A 7,905-nucleotide genomic window follows, 5' to 3' on the forward strand; every position below is an offset into this window, starting at 1 on the left:
GCACGTGCCCTACAGTGAAAATCTCTCCAAAAAAAAAAAAAATGAAAAAATGAAAAGACAGAGACAGAGAGACAGAGAGACACAGAGAAGGATACAGGGGCTCTACTAGGGTAAATTCTCAGCAGAACATCTTCATTGCTCTTAGCCCTGAAATCACTAGATCTCAGCGCTCAGAGTGGACCCTGATGTCTTTTTTAAAAAAATATTTTCATAGTTTTCATTATAGAGGTCTTTGACTTCTTTGGTTAGATTTATTCCTAGGTATCTTATACTTTTTGTGGTATAAGATAAACAGATCCCATATGGTAAATGGAAATACTTGTTAAGTTCTACCTAAATCTGCTTGCTTCTATATACAAATGCTATACATTTTTGCATGTTGATTTCGTATCCTACCACATAACTGTATTCCTTTATCACTTCCAGGAATTATTTCATGAATACCTTTGGATCTTCTTTGTATATAATCATGTCACCTGCAAATAGAGATAATTTCAGATCTTCTTTCTCTATTTGGATGCCTTTTATTTGATTCTCTTTTCTGATTGAATTGGCTGGGACTTCCAGCACTATATTGAGAAGGAGTAGAGAAATGGGCAGCCTTGGGACCAGCAGTTAGCATAATGGCTATGTTGCTGGACTCCCATGTAGTCGATTGTGGTTCCAGTTCCAGACTGGGTGGCTTAAAATCACTCCGGGCACGTGTGCGTGGGTGCCCAAGATCCTGAGAGAATGGAGGAGAAGGGATTGTGGCATGGCCATCCCCCCTGGGGGGTGATTTCTCGCTTTCTGTCTCTCTGTCTCTCTCTGTCTTTCTGGCGAGCACACGCACCCTAAAGCAAAAACCTCTCAAAAATAAATAAATAAAAAGAAAAGAAAAGAAAAAAAGAAGGAATAGGCAGCCTTGTCTTGTACATGTTTTTTAGTGGAGAAGTTTTCAGCTTTTCCCCATTCTGTATGATGTTAGTTATGAGTTTTTCACAGATGACTTTTATTGTGTTGAGAAATGTCCCTTCTATGCCAATTTTGCTAATAGTCTTAATTATGAAGGGATTTTGTATTTTATCAAACTTCTTTGCAGCATCGATTGATATGATCATATGATTTTTATCTTTCCTTCTGTTAAAATGGTGTATTACATTTATGGTTTTGAGTATGTTGAATAACCCTTGCATCTCTGGAATAAAATCTACCTGGTTGTAACATTTAATTTTTTTATATGTTGTTGGATATCATTTGCTAAAATCTCACTGAGAAGTTTTACATCAGAAATATAGCCATGTCCTTATCTGTTTTGAGGATGAGGGTAATGGGGGCTTCATAAAATGAATTTGGAAGGCACTTTCCTTTTGGTTCTTTAGAAACGGTTTGAGTAGATGGGGGTTAACTCTTCTTTAAATTTTTTTTTTCAGAGAAGTTTTTTACCATAGGGTGCATGTGCTTGCCAAAAAGACAGAGGCCGAAAGTGAGAAATTACTCCCCAGGAGGGATGGCCATGCAGCAATCCTTTCTCCTACATTCTCCTCTCTGGACTTGGGCGTGCACACACATGCACTCGTTTTGGGTTTAAGCCACCAGGTCTGGGACTCGTACCACGGTCAACTACATGGGAGTCCAGCAACACAGCCATGACACCAACTGCTGGTCCCTAAAATTTTTATAGAATTCAGAAGTGAAACCATCAGGACCTGGGCTTTTATTTGTTGGGAGGTTATTTATTACCGATTCAATCTCATTGCTTGAAATAAGTCTATTCAGGCAATCTGTCTTCTTGATTTAGCCTTGGTGGAATATATGTGTCCAGGGTTTTGTCCATCTCATCTAGGTTTTCTGGTTTGTTGGGAATTGTTGCTTATAGTATTCTTTAATGATGTTTTGTGTTTCTGTTATGTCTGTTGTAATATTGCCAGTTCCATTGCAAAATTGATTTATCTGGTTTCATTCTCTCTTCTTAATTAGTCTAGCCAGTGGTATGTCATTTTCTTTTTTATCTTTTCAAGGAATCAGCTTTTGGTTTCATTTATTTTCTGTATATTTTGTTTATTTTCTATTTCATTTATTTCTGCTCACCTCTTTATTATTTCTTTTCTCCTGGGATTTTTTTTTTTTTAATTTTTGATGTTGTTTTCCAATTCCCTGAGGCATGATGTTAGGTTGTCCTTTTGTCACCTTTCAATTTTTTTCTTATGTGCATAAATTGCTATCGACTTCACTTTTATGACTGCTTTTGCTCTGTCCCATAGGTCACAGAAACCCATGAATTCATTATCATTGGTTTTCAAGATTGATTTCAGTCTTAATTTCTTCAGCAGTTGTGAAGTCATTCAGTAGGTTGTTTAACTTCCATAATTTTGTGATCTTTGAAGGTTTTCTTCTGAAATTAGTATCAAGTTTAATTCCATCATATTCAGAGATGTTGGATATAGTTTCTATGCCCTTGAATCTGTAAAGGCTGTTTTGTGCCTTATCATGTGGTCAATCTTCAAAAAGGTACCTTGTGGGACCAGCAGTTAACATAATGGCTAGGTTGCTGGACTCCCATGTAGTCAATTGTGGTTCAAGTCCCAGACCTGGTGGCTTAAAACTCACACCAGGCACGTGTGCGCATATGCCCAAGATCCTGAGGGGAGAATGGAGGAGGAATTGTGGCATGGCCATCCCCCCTGGGGGGTGATTTCTTGCTTTCTGTCTCTCTGTCTCTCTCTATCTGGTGAGCACACATGCCCTACAGCAAAAACATCTCAAAAAAAATGTCTTGTGGGAATGAGAAAAAAAAAATTTCATTGTTTTGGGGTGAAAGGTTGTATAGATGTCTGTCAAGTCCATTTGGTTTATGATATCATTTAGATTCTGTACCTCTTTGCTTATTTTTTTGTCTAGATGATCTGTCTAAAGAAGACAGTCAGGTATTGAGATGCCCAACACTTAGTGTGCTGCAGTCTGTCTCTCCTTTTAGATCTAGCAGTATTTCCTTCATGTATTTGGGTGTTCCTGAGTTGGGTGCATAGATATTTATAAGTATTTTATCTTCTTGATGAATTATCCATTTTACTACTACATAGTGTTCTTCTTAAAGTTTTTGTATTAAAGCCTATTTTGTCTGAAATTAGTATCACAACTCCAGCCCTTTTGTGGTTTCCATTTGTATGGAATACCTTCTTACAACCCTTCCCTTTTAGTTTATGTAAGTCTTTATTCATGAAGTGTGTTTCTTGTAGGCAACAGATAGAGGGTTTCTGTTTTCTCATCTATTCAGACAGTCTATGTCTCTTGGTTGGAGAATTTAATCTATTAACATTCATTATTATAATTGCTCTTTTTGTATTTGTCCCTACCATGATGTTACCATTTTCTTGGTTGTTTCTTGTTCTCTTATTTCTGTTTTTCTCTTTTTAGTTTTCCTGGTATAGTACTCCTTTCAGTACTTCTTGAAGTGTTGGTCTGAGGTTGGTCAATTCTTTTAGTTTTGTTTATCTGAGAGTATTTTTATATTTTCTTCCCATTTGAAGGATAATTTTGCCAGATACAGTAATCTTAGTTAAAATCATTTTTCTTTCAACACTTTGAATGTATCTTTTCTTGCTTGCATTATTTCCGCTGAGGGTTCCAATGTTAGCCTAATGGGATAACCATTCTAAGTAACTGGACATTTCTCTTTCCATTTTCATAATCTTATCTTTATCTGTGATTTTGACTAATCTGGCTATCATGTGCCATGGAGAGAATTTTCTTGGGCTGATTTTATTTGGGATCCTTTGTATTTCTTGAGTCTGGATGTTTAAATGCTTCTCTAGGTTTGAAAAGTCTTCTTCTGGGAGTTCATGGGATAGATTATCAATGATTGTATTAATTCAGCTTCTGAAATACCAGTTTTTCAGATGCTTGTGTCTTTAATGGTATCTAGTATTTCCTGTAAATTATCCCCATTTGTTTGCTTATTTTTTATTGTTTTTGTGTTTTTTTCCTAGGACAGAGGTTTTGTGTTCTAGATTCGAGATTCGATCTTCTGAATGATCTAATCTGTTTCTGATACTTTCAAGGGAGGTTTTGATTTCCTGTATTTTAGCCTTCATCTCTAACAGTTCCTTTTGATTCTTTTTCTTTATTTTTTTATGGTGCCCATTTCTTTTTTCAAATTGTGAAAGGATTTCCTCATTTTGGAACTTCATTGTGTCATTTCTCTTGCACCTGATTTAGTTTTGTCACTATGAATATTCTGAATTGCTTATCTGACATTTTCATGAGTTCTATTATACTGTCTGTGGAGGATGAAGAGTCTTTTTTTTTTTTTTTTCCCTCTAGGGAGAGATATTTTCTGGGCTTCTCATATTTCCTGTGCCTCTGTGCTGGTTTCTGGTCATCTGATGGATTATACATATATTCCTAATTCCTTGCAGTTAATTCTGTAATGTCAGAAGCTAAGATGCACTCTACCTCTCTGACATATTCTTTGAAGAGAGTGTTGTGTCTAAAGCCAGTTTGAGATACTTGAGATTGCACACCACTAAAATATGAAGTCTCAAAGGATACCAGGGCTTCCAAAACTCACTGGTAGGGGTAGGGAGTGGGTGAGCTACAAACTCTCTGCAGCTTCCTGAGCCCAATGGTCACCTGTAACCTGCCCTGTTGTCACTGGAACTGGATATTTGAATAACATGGGGAGCACAGATGTGTGGGAACCTCCAGATCTCAGTTAACACACCTGAGAGTTCAAAGGTGTGTGGAAAGAAGTGAACCACATTCTCTCTACAGATCTGTCTCCCTTACACTCGCGTTGTTACCTGCCTTGTTATTGATGGAACTGGATATATCAGTTGTGTGGGGGGTGGGGAACAGTGGGACCTTCCAGATCTCAGTTAACAAACTTGAGTTCAAAGGCATAGGGGAGGAGGTGAACCACAGTCTCTACAGCTCTGTCTCTCTGACGCTTACCCTACAACCTACCCCGTTGTCGCTGTAACTGTATATTCATTTATTTACTTTTTAGGGTGTCTTCTCTTTATGGAAATTGTCTTTCATATCCTGGAATGGTGTTTTAATTTCCTGGAATTAACTGTCTGTTTTCTCTTGCATCTCATTGAATTTTGTCACTATGAACATTTGGAATTCTTTTTCTAACATTTCTGTGAATTCCTTTGTGCTGTCCAACATTGATGAGGGGCTATTGTGCTCACTTGGAGGAGAGTGACTGCCCTGTTTTCTCATGTTTCTCTGAGATCTGTGCAAGATTTTGGTCACCTAATGCGGTATTCACTTTTTCATAGATTCTATAGTACCAGAAGAGGGAATTTCAACCTTAGTTTCCAGAAGTGTTTCTATTAAAATACTGTGTCTCCCAAATCAGAGCAGATAAAACTTATACAGGTAACTTCAGGTAATGGCTCATCTACAAAACTTTTAGCTCTTGATGAGGTGGGAACAAGCTGAAGAGAGATAATTTAGTGAAGAGGATCAAGGCACACTCTGTGCACTGAACAGCACACAGGTTGTAGTGTCACAAGTTGCAAAGATAGACCAGGGAGGTGGGCATACACTCACAAGAGGTCAGTGAATACCAGATGTGAGAGTCCTGGTGGCTGGGTTGAACCCAGGCAGCAGGGACTGCCAGACTGTCAAAGAGCTGCAAGCTCCAAGATAACCCCTTAATGGTTATTCCTCTGTTCTTTTCAGTTGCTTAGACTAAATCAGAAATTTTGTCTTCAACGTCAGACATTCTTTCTGTGTGGTCCATTTTGCTGTGATCCTTTCAAGGGGAGTCTTGATTTCCTACAGTGTATTCTTTCTCTCCAGAAGTTCTGTCTGATTTTTTTTAGGGTGTCTATATTTCATGGAAGAATTTCCTCAACTGCTGGAATTGGTTCTTTGTTTTTTCTTGCATCTCACTGAGTTTTGTTACAATGAATATTCTGAATTTGTTTTCTAATGTTTCTGTGATCTCTAGTGTTTTATCTCTTGTTAGTGAGCAGTTATGATGTTCCTTTTGCGGGGAGGTATTCTCTGACTTTCTCCTATTCTTTGGGACTCTGCATTGATTTTCAGACTTTGGGTGATGTACTCACTTCTTCCTACTTCTTTGGAGGATGTTTCTGTAGCTGTGTGCTCATGTGCTTCCCTGTGGTGTGAGTCAGCTCTGTGCCAACGTTCCTTCTCTACTGTGGGTGAGAGTGTGGAATCCACAGTGGGAATTTGGGGTTCAGGTTTTTGGAGGACAGTTTCCCTCCTTTTGCTGAAGGGTCGTGGAGTTGTGGGGAGATATTTTCTCCAGAATCTCACTGTGTTCAGGTGTTTGGTTATTCTGTGCCCAAACCACTCTGTTCCCAATGTGGCTGGTGGTTGAGCTGGACAAGTATGATATTAGGATGTGTGTGTGTATATATATATATATATATATATATATATATATGTATATATATATATATACGTATATACGTATATCTGTATCTACATCTCTACATTTCTATCTCTCTGGTGTTCTCTCTCTCTCTCTTTCTATATATATAGATATATATAGATATCTCTCTCTCTCTCTCTCTCTTTCTATTTATATATCAGAGATGTTTCAGAGCAATTTGCCTTTAATTAAAAATTCTAAAGTATAGTAGTTTGTAAATTTCTGGTATTGTGTCTTTTGCGTCCGTGAGCATAAACACATAACATTCTAGTTGTTGATCTGAATAATATTTTACTGTGTTGACACAACAATATTTTACATTTTTGTTTACATTCACATGTTCTATCTTTCTGTAATATTCTGCATGGCTCAAATTAGGCAACAGTCTCATATCCTACTAATGTACTCTTCCTAAATTCTGTTGGGAGGTTTACTATTTTATAACTTAAAAAAAAAAAAAAAACAATGACCAAAGGGTACATAAACTTACAGGGGAGGACTAAGAGAGACAGACAGAGAGAGTGAAAAAGCACCCAGCTCCCTCCCAATGATGAATAGACACACTGCAATCCCTTGTCCTCCATCTCTCTCCTTTTGGAATTTTGGGCACACACATATGCCCAGCATGATTTAGGTTCAGACTCAAACTGCATGGTCATCCATGTGGGCTCTAGCCACCTTAACAACCAGGTCCTGTTTTGAAAAATTTTAAAGAGTTGAAGTAATATGATTTTTTCAGCTCCTCGGTAGAATTTCAGATATAAAGTGTTACTGTACTCATAGTTCAGCTTTGAAATTTGGGGATCTACATGAAATTAGATTTTTTAGAAAAAGCATGTTTTGAGTAAGCTCTTACTCCACCATGACACCCAAGGTCTGCTGTCAGTGCATCATGTCCCAAAGCTCATCAGCCCTGCTCCCTCCATGGGAGCCCCTGTCTGTATTGGACTAGAAAAAAATTATCCTGCAAACACTGATTTCTCTTGAGATACTCACTAGAACTTTTAAATTGTTTTTGTTAATGGTAACTGGGACAAAGTTTTGATAATGGTAACTGTCAACAAAAGTCTTCAGCTCCCCTAGTGTGTCCTGTCACTGTTGCTACAAGTGAAATGATAATTGCAGTCCTGTGGGGAGGTGAGGTCACAGGATCACAACCCCATACCCCAGACCTGACTGCCCCTCTCCACACATTCAACTTCTGTCCTAAATATCATCTGGAGCCCATTGCCCTGGCAGCAGAAAGGAGTCTGGTAAGTACTTTCTATTTCATTCTTTGACACAGTCTACAAGAGAAAGAAGTATGTCGGGACATAGAGTTAATGTTTTGTCTATGAAATTATACTTCTGCATAGAAACCGAGCCAGCCAGAGCCATGTGGGAAGGAGGGAATAATTAGAGTCCTGGGCTAACCTTCCGGTGAAGAAATGAGGGTCCAGTTCAACAAACCCGCCCATCACTGCTTTTAGTTGAATATTATGTTACTTTCACTGTTTTTCATTGTTGGTTTCTGA

Source organism: Tupaia chinensis, unplaced genomic scaffold (genome assembly GCF_000334495.1).
Source record: "Tupaia chinensis unplaced genomic scaffold, TupChi_1.0 Scaffold000249_1, whole genome shotgun sequence".
Lineage (NCBI taxonomy): Eukaryota > Metazoa > Chordata > Mammalia > Scandentia > Tupaiidae > Tupaia > Tupaia belangeri.